General features: G+C 45.4%; 1 long non-coding RNA gene across 2 annotated transcripts; it reads left to right on the top strand.

Annotated features, from left to right (window-relative positions):
* Positions 1-4,067: 4,067 nt before the first annotated feature.
* LOC131384156 (uncharacterized) lies at positions 4,068-6,222 on the top strand. 2 transcript variants are annotated; one of them, XR_009214730.1, is made up of 4 exons: positions 4,068-4,187; positions 5,033-5,199; positions 5,301-5,443; positions 6,096-6,222. It is a non-coding gene; the product is annotated as an uncharacterized LOC131384156 (long non-coding RNA). The 2 variants fall into 2 exon arrangements; XR_009214731.1 differs by having other exon boundaries at positions 6,047-6,222.
* Positions 6,223-9,571: the final 3,349 nt, after the last annotated feature.

Here is a 9,571-nt window from a genome sequence, read left to right as displayed (position 1 = left end):
ATTGATGGGCATCTAGGTTGATTCCATGTCTTTGCTATTGTTTTCCATCATTTTGATGATAGCCATCCTAATGGGTGAGATGTGTTATCTCATTGTGGTTTGATTTTCATTTCTTTAATGACTAGAGATGTTGAGCATATTTTCCTGTGTTTATTCACCCAGGCTAGAGTGCAGTGGCACAATCATAGCTCACTAAAGCCTCGAACTCCTAGATTCAAGAGATTCTTCCTGCTTCACACAGCCTCCCAAGTAGCTAGGACTACAGGCGCATGCCACCACACCTGGCTCTTTATTTTTATTTTTAGAAACAGCATTCTGCTATGTTGCCTAGCCTGGTCTTAAACTCCTGGTCTCAAGCAGTTCTCCTGTCTCTGCCTCCCAAAATGTTGGGATTATAGGCGTGAGTCACTGCACCTGGCCTCTGTCTATCTTGAGTTGGGTTGTTTGTGGTTTTGTTGTTGAGATATAGGAGTCTGTTATATATTCTGAATATTAATCCCTTATCAGATACATGATTTGCAAACGTTTTCTCCCATTTTGTGGGTGTCCTTTCACTCAACAGTGTCTTTTGATGTACAGTTTTTAATTTTAATGAAATCCTGTTTATCAATTTTTTCTTTTCTTGCCTGTGCTTTTGGTATTATTATCCCCATTTTTCAGATGGAAAAATTTGACACAAAGAAATTAAGTTGCTTGTACAGATTATACTATTCTTGGGCAATGGGGCTGGAGTTGGGACCCCAGCACTTTGCTGTAGCTCTAATGAGAGTGGCCACTCTGCAGCTGCCTTCCTGTTGCTGAGCGTGGGACAGCACCTGACACAAAGCAGGCATTCAATATATATTTATGGAAATAATATAGAGAGCTGCTCCATGACTATTTCCAGTTTTCTACGCTTTGCCTGAGCAAATTTTAACCTGTGTTGTTCCTGTTACTTGTATGTAAAATGGAAACTACCTAAAACCCTCACTGCAGACAGAGGAGAAATAGCTCATCAATCGACTATCAACCATGCACACTGTAAGGCATTATTTGTCAGTGGTGGCACTGACAAATAAAACATGCTCTTTGAACTTAAATATTTACTGGTTGGGAGAATAAGACTCATGAAATAAAGGAAGAAAGTAATAGAAAAATAAGCATAAAATCCAAATGAGGCTGACCATCATTGCAGGAGGAAAAGAGTGTAGGGAGAGATGATGGGAGAGGAGGATCTTCAAATATGAGTAGTGTGTTAGTCTGCTCTCATGCTGCTAATAAAGACATACCTGAGACTGGGTAATTTATAAAGAAAAGAGGTTTAATTGGCTTACAGTTCAGCATGGCTAGGGAGGCCTCAGGAAACCTACAATGATGGCAGAAGGGGAAGCAAACACCTCCTTCTTCACATGGCGGCAGTGAGGAGAAATGCAGAGCAAAGTGGGGGAAAAGTCCTTTATAAAACCATCAGGTCTTATGAGAACTCACTCACTATCACGAGAATGGCAAGGAGTTAACTGCCTTCATGATTCAATTACCTCTCACTGGATCCCTTCCACGACACATGGGGATTATGAGAACTACAATTCAAGATGAGATTTGGGTGAGGACACAGCCAAACCATATCATTCTTCCCCTGGTCACTCCAAAATCTCATGTCCTCACATTTTAAAACCTAATCATGCCCTTCCAACAGTCCTCCAAAGTCTTAACTCATTCCAGCATTAACCCAAAAGTCCAAGTCCACAGTCTCATCTGAGACAAGGCAAGTGCCTTCTGCCTATGAGCCTGTAAAATCAAAAGCAAGTTAGTTATTCCTAGATATAATGGGGGTACAGGCATTGGGTAAATACACATATTCCAAATGGGAGTAATTGGCCAAAACAAAGGGGCTACAGGCCCAATGAAAGTCTGAAATCCAAATGGTGCAGTCATTAAACCTTAAAGTTCCAAAGTGATCTCCTTTGACTCCATGTCTCACATCCAGATCATGCTGATGCAAGAGGTGGGCTCCTACAGCCTTGGGCAAGTAGGATAGAAATGAGAGAGAAAGAGAGATAAAGTAGGGATGGTATGGTGGGAGAGAGGAATTGGACAAATAAAGAGCTGGAAGCAGAAATAAGCATGATATGTCTCAGTTACAGTAAATTATCAATATGAATGGCTGGACTGGAGGGCTGAGTCAAGATGTGCTCATTAGACTATAGAGCAGGGCCAGCCAAATTGCGACAGTTCTGAATGCCAAGCTAAGGGTTCTGGACTCAGCATGTAAGCAGGACCCATTACCTAATTCACAGGGTCCAGTGAAAAATGAAAATATAAGGCCCCTTCTTCAAAAATGATTAAGAATTTCAAGACAGTGCAGCAGAGATCGAACCAAATGCAGAGCCCTCCCAAGCATGGGGCCCTGTGCGACTGGCCAGGTCCTACACCCAGGAAGCCCACCTTGTGTGCAAGCCTTATGTTAAGAATGCATTGAAAGATTTTGAGCAGGAAAATGCTGGATTAGAGTGGTCTATTAGATGGGTTAGCTGTCGGGTGCTGCCTGGATGGATGGGGACAGAATGTAGAAGAGGGACACCTGTTAGGAAATCACTGGACTTGTCAAGGTTGGTGGTTGTCATAGGAATGGAAAGAAAGGTCACATGTGATGTGATAGGATGGATCTCTGTGTATATGGGCTGGGAGGGGAAGAGCCCAGGCCTCCATGATATCACCTTAGGTTGAGCCTGGATCTTGGAGAAAGCTGTTATCATTGAGAGAAAGAGAAAGTGTGGAGAGGGGAGCCGGCTTTGGGAGGCTGGTGCAGAGTAACCAGCCTTAGTCATGCTGAATGGGAGATAAGGGTAGGGCCTCCAAGAAGAAATGTCCAGCTGGCAGCTGAAGATGAGGAAGGAAATCCAGGCTTGGAAATGCAGCTTTGAAAGATATTGGGGTTGTGTAACTGTTGAAGTTGTGAGACCATATGCCATTTCTTAGGAATTAGGTGGATAGATAAGCAGAGTGCTAAAAAACAGATGAGGACTTTAAAATAATATTTTCTACCACCACTTCAAGGAATTGGGCAATTAGCTGTGATGTTGGATCTAGCAGCCTGGAAGTTTTATCCAATTGCGATTTCCACAAGGTGGTTGTGCAGAATAACAAATCTGTTTTCATATATCAGTGTTAAAACATGGTTTTTTAAATAAATGCCGGAATATTGCTAAAAACTTATCAACATTGACTGTCAGAGGGGCTCCTGGCAGGTTCCCAACCCCCCTCTTCTCCCTTTTCTTCACTTTTTAATGATCCATTTATTTTTCAGGCAATTCTTTCAGGAATTTGAAAGTTTAAGCAGGGGTTACATGGAGAACTAACAGGAAATGTCTCATCTTTCCAAGTTTATTGTTGAGAGTGGCCAGATGTCATTTGTTTGTGAGTGGGAAATGGGAAGTTAGATCACAGAACGTGAAATTTAAAACTCCATGTTTTTTTAAATAATGGGGAGTGCAATGGAGAAACACACGGGGAAGCCACTTTTGACTCCTCTGACTGTGTTAGCAGTGTAGGGGGCAGTGCTCGTGAGAAAGATGTTAATATGAGAACATGTTTCACTGTCTGCAAGCCCTGCTCTCTTCGAGGTCTGTGTGCAAACAGCTGGTCTCCGCCTGGCCGGGCCAGGGTGTTTGCAAGCTCTCCGTGGATCTGCTGTAATTATAAACCCCATGAAGGGCCAGGAATGGAGGCCAGCATGCTTATTGGTTCACCATGCCCCAGAATAAAGAATCAGAAAGTAACTTATAAAGAGTTCTGCAGTATTTAGCACTTACAAAAGCAATTCTATTGATTTTTAAAAATTATATTTTCAGCCTCTGTGGTTTAAATTCTGGGTCAAACATTTCCCAACTGCTCAGGCTGGCTCACTCTAGCCCCTGGTCTCTAATTGCTCACTAACTGTCCCGGAAATACCCTCTTCGTCCCTTGCTCTTGCTGCAGTGGGCTTTGGCAGGCTTCCTCTGGCCAGGTGTTGTCCCCAGCAGTCGCCATGGCAGCGATGTACAACAAAGACTCTGAGGGGCTTGGAATTGACAGGCCGGAGGTGGGGCCCAAGTTCCTGTCTCCAGCCCACGATTTGCTGATCCATCTGTCTTCCTCAGAGAGAGAGGGCGGATAATGCAGACTGCGCTTCCTTGGAAGACGGCAGGCTCCAGGCCAGATAAACGAATGTAAACTTGAAATTGGGCCAAATATGGGACATTTAGTTGAATGGGAGGATACAGAGCAAAGGGATCCAAGAGCAGCCCCAAGGTTCAGAGGGTTCTTGGCTGCTTTTGCAAAGGAAAAGGAAAAGTCTCCACCTACCTGCTGGACTTTCTTCTTCTTTTTTTTAAAAAAAATATTTATTTATTTATTTATTTATTTATTTATTTATTTATTTTTTATAGAGACGGGGTCTCCATTGTTGCCCAGGCTGGTCTCAAACTGCTAGCTTCAAGCGAAGCTTAGCCTCCCAAAATGCTGGGATTACAGGTGTGAGGCACTGTGCCTGGCCCCTGCTGGACTTTCGAGCGCACGGGAAGGATTTCTCTTCAACCCTTACCCCTCTCCTCCACTCAAAGTTATTTAGCAGGTTTTTCTTTCCTGGGCCCTGCCTAAGATCCTGAATTCCCACATTAGTCTCTTCTTGGGGTTAAATCATTAAGGTTCTATTTATACAAATACTGAGCTGGTGCAGCCAGCCCATTGGCCAGCCTTGCCCACCATACTGGCTACCTGGTCATCTACTGTCACAATGCCCTGGGATGGGAAACACAGCTAACATGCTTTTTAAAATTGTGGTAAACTATACATAACACAAAAATGACCATTTTAACCATTTCAAATGTACAATTTAGTCTCATTACGTACATTTGCTGTCTTGTGCAACCATCACCACTATCAGTTTCCAGAACTTTTTCATCATCCCAAACAGAAACCCCATACCCGTTAAACAGTAACTCCCCATCCCTCACCCCCCATCCCCTGATAACCTCTATTTTACTTTCTGTCTCTATGAATTTACCTATTCTAGGTATCAACCATATAGATGAAGAGCTGAGGCTCAGGGAAGGAACTTGCCAAGGTCACGAAGCTGTAAGACACAGAGCCTGGGGTGTCTGCCTGCAGAGCTCACACTGACTCTACAGCCACTGATCCAAAGCTTCAGCAAGGGGGTCTTTCTAGCAGGGCTCCCCCAGGGTGAGAGTAATGGTGGGGACTCAGCCAACCCTTTAGGTTGACATTGTGCATTCCTGCAATTTATCTAATTTGCTCTTCTTCATAATATTCCCATCTGACAGATGAGCAAGAGATGAAGTGACCCCTCCAACCCCACAGCTCAGAGTCTTTCTTGAAGCTCCAACTCCAGGGCCATTGTTTTCATGTTCTCCCCACTCCAAGGCCTCTCCTCTGTCCTTGGCCCAACTCTCTGACCATGATGCAGGTACTTGGCAAATTTAAATGGGAGGGACTGCCTTTAAAAACAAATGAACCTCTTCCGAATGAACATATTCTGTTGAATGCCACATGAAGAAAAATCTAGGGGTTTGTACTGGTTTCCTGAGGCTGCCAGTAACAAATTGCCACCAACTAGGTGGTTTACAACAACAGAAATCTGTTCTCACAGTTCTGAAGGCCAGACGTCCAAAATCAGAATGGCATTTGCTTGAAGGATCTAGGGGAGAATCCCTCCTTGCTTCTTCCAGCTTCTGCTGGCTCATGGCAATACCTTGACTTGTAGACATATCCCTCCAATCTCTACTTATGCCTTCGTATCACCTTCTCTTCTCTTATGAGAACACTTGTCATTGGATTTAGGACCCACTCTAATTGAAGATGATCTCACATGTAGTTTAGTTACATCTATAAAATGTGGTTTTCAGTAAGGTCACTTCCATGGTTTGAATGCCCCCTCCAAAACTTAATGTTGAAACTTAATCCCCAGTGTGGCAGTATTGAGAGGTGGGGCCTTTTAGAGCTGGTTGGGTTGTGAAGTTTCTGTCCTCATGAATGGATTAGTTCCATTCATGGATTAATAAATTAATAGGCTCATGGATTAGTGGGTTACCATGGGAGCGGAACTGGTGGCTTTACAGGAGGAGGAAGAGAGACCTGGGCTAGTACATTAAGATTCTCAGCCCCCTTACCATGTGATGACCTGTGCCACCTGGGGACACTGCAGAGTCCCCACCAGCAAGAAGGCTCTCACCAGACTTAACCCCTCAACACTGGACTTAGCCTCCATAACTGTAAGAAATAAACTCCTTTTCTTCATAAATTACCCAGTTTCAGCTATTCTGTTATAAATGACAGAAAACGACTAAGACAGTCACATTCACAGGTTCTAGGCAGGACATACCTTTTGGGGTCCATTCACCCCCAGGCTTCATGGTGAATGACTGACTAGAAGCAGTGCCCTCCAAGTTGATCCTTTTGAACCCATCAATGACAGTGGACAGAAAAGTTGGCCGCTGATTGAACTTCAGATCTGTCTTGAACAGGGAGCCACTGATACCTTTGTGAGAACCAGCTCCATCACCCGGCATCCCAGCCAGACCCACCACTGCAAATGTTCCTACATTTTGCTATTGCATGGAATTTCCCTTTGGGGATTCTAAATATACCTTCTTGCTTAGGTTTTTACTAGAAAAAAGAGAGAAAATCAAAACAGCAAAGCAAAGCTCAAACCCCACCAGGCTGTGTCACAAATCTGTGTATAATGTTCTCCTGTTGCTCAAGGGAACACCCCCACAAAGGAGTTTTGTTGAATGCTTTGAACTGTCCCTCAGTGTAGAGGACATATTATGGGGTTGGAACATCCAACAATTTCTTTTTGGAAAATAAACTGGGTTCTGGTCTGGAACATACCCTTTGTCTGATTTTGTGCCGCATGGGTATAATGATGCAAAGCCTGAGGTTCCCAGTTTCCCAGAAAGATGTTGCATTGATAGATTCTGGTTCCACTCTGGCCAAGAGACCTTGCCCACTAACTCTTTGCCATATAAATTGCTTTCTAAGCTACAATTCTCCTTTTATCTTGCTTTTCTAGCCCATCTCATCCTGAATTTAAAGAAGCTTACAATGGACCTTTTTTTGGTACCAAAGATCTTTCCCTAGGAGGATGCCTCATTTCTCATCATTCTGTCTGACTCAGAGTCCATGCTCTCCTTCAGTCTTTTCCTCCTCACTCCTGGTCTCACAACTCAGGCCCTCCTCTAAAGTCCCAAAGGATACATTGCTGTCCCCCTCCCCAGAATGTGGCATCCCCCTCACCATGGAGGCCAGTTTTCTGCCTCCCTGTATTCCCCTTCTATGTCCAGGACCAACATAATTGTATGTGACATAGTCAGAGCTATTTGAGTGACACTGGAAGCCCCTAGTATTCCTCGGTTACCCCGTGATCCCCACCAGACAGGCAGCAGACAGTTTCTCAGAATTCAATAGCTTCATAAATTTAATTCATTTTAAGATAGCTTTATTTTACTGATTTTTAGTTATCCTGAAAAATTGTTGTGAATGTTCCTAGCTTTGCTTCTTTTTAAATGGCCTATTGCTCATTTTATTATTCAGACCTCATCCTTGCTTTAAAAAAGAAAGGGAAGCATCGAATCCTGAGATCTAACCACTTTTATCTGTGACTAATTCATGTTAGCCTTAGAGAGTCAGTGTGATAGGAACCACTAGTCATGCATTGCTTCTGCATGGCTCGCTCCTGCTAGGAAATGAAGCAGGATTCTCCGACACCGGGGTGCTTGGGGCAGCCCCCCACAGCTTCGTCATCGTTGAGTGCATGGCTGTATAGTCAGGGGTAGAGAATGGCTTCTTCACCCCTCTTCAGAGGTCCCTGCCAGGAACCCACACAGGGCCAACCGAGTCAAGACTGCTCACTTGCTTTTACAAGTGTTTAATCCTCCCAGCGGGCCTGTGTAGACAGTCCTATTATTATCTCCAGTTTAAAATGAGAAAAATGGGGTCCTGAGAGGTTAAAGTCTCAGAGGTGGACCCCAGCTGCCTGGCCTCAGAGTCTGTGCATTTGACCACTGTTTCCCCTGCTGTGTCACAGGCCCCCTAAGGCAGGAGGGGCACCAGCCACCAGGCCACACTGCTGCCTCAGGGAGGAGAGAGTAGACATTTGAACCATGTTCATTAGGTACAGTGCGACGTGGAAAGTAAATTCCAGCGTATCTCAGTTAGTATGATAAGAATCCCATAGGTTAGGATGAAGGCACTATTTATTTATTTATTTAGTTAGTTACGTTTTGAGACAGAGTCTCTCTCTGTCACCCAGGCTGGAGTGCAGTGGCGTGATCTTGGCTCACTGCAAGCTCTGCCTCCCAGGTTGAAGCAATTCTCCTGCTTGAGCCTCCCAAGTAGCTGGGATTACAGGTGGCCGCCACCACACCCAGCTGATTTTTGTATTTTTAGTGGAGACAGTGTTTCACCTGTTGGCCAGGCTGGTCTCAAACTCCTGACCTCAGGTGATCCGCCCACCTTGGCTTTCCAAAGTGCTGGGATTACAGATGTGAGCCACCATGCCCAGCACTATTTTTTTTTTAACTTTAAATTTTTTCTTTCTTTCTATTTTCAGGTTAAGGTCACAGGAAGGCACTGTTTTTATCACTATTTTACTCATGAGGAACTGACAGTTCCTTGACTGGATTTGCCTAGGGTCGTTTGTGGGTTGAGGGAGGAGACAAGATTGGAACCCAGCCTAGTTCTTCCATCCCTAGGTCTAGGCTTTCTGGTTCCCAGGAGCACGCCTTCCCACAAGTGCTGAGGCAGTGCCTGCTGGGTCTGCTTTGATCACGTGGAGGAAACTCGCTTCCCCCAAGACCTCTTTTGCACCTGCCTGCCCTTTTGTCTGAAGTTCCCCAAAGCCCCACCTCTGTTGGCCTCTGCCACTGGAGGTACCTCCACTGGGTGGGCTCACTGTTTATTCCCAAACCTGACCTGGATGGAGTGGGCACTCCTTACCTTGTTCCTGGTAAGGAGTTTTCCCCCAGAAAATCCCAGTTAAAATGCAAATGTGTTGCCTGGCAGAGACGCCTGGAGTTAGTGCATTGGTTCCTTCTCAGAGAGCAGGATTCTGAGGGTTGAGACTTGATAGGACTGAAGAACACAGTGGGGGCAGCTGCAGGGAGGACAATGGGCCCTAGGGAGTTCAAGTGCGGGATGGAGGACCCCAACCACCATGGAAGAGGGAAGAGGAAGCGGTCCCGCTCTCAGGGAGAGACAGAGATAGAATGGGCACTATCCTCTTCAGCAGCACCCTGGGGTGTCTGGCCCTCAGGTGAGCCTGGCCACCTCATAGACAACAAGTGAGGCCCACTGGTGGAGTCCAAGGCTGGATTCTCCGCAGTCCTGGAAAAAGGCAAAAGGAGCAGGTTTCCCCGAGAGGGCCCTGGGAGCAAGCTTAGCTACCCACTGCTCCTCTCCTACTCAGGCAAGTGTCCCCCTGCCCCTTATAGGACAGTAAGTTGGGAAAGGATCCATCTCTCACCCCACTCACCCCAAGTTCATCAAGCAGCCCTGCGCCCCCTCCGGAGGCAAGGAGTGTCTCTCAGACCCTTCC

The sequence above is a fragment of the Hylobates moloch genome, unplaced genomic scaffold (assembly GCF_009828535.3).
Source record: "Hylobates moloch isolate HMO894 unplaced genomic scaffold, HMol_V3 SCAFFOLD_9, whole genome shotgun sequence".
NCBI classification, from domain to species: domain Eukaryota; kingdom Metazoa; phylum Chordata; class Mammalia; order Primates; family Hylobatidae; genus Hylobates; species Hylobates moloch.
This window is presented reverse-complemented; position numbering and strand designations above follow the sequence as displayed.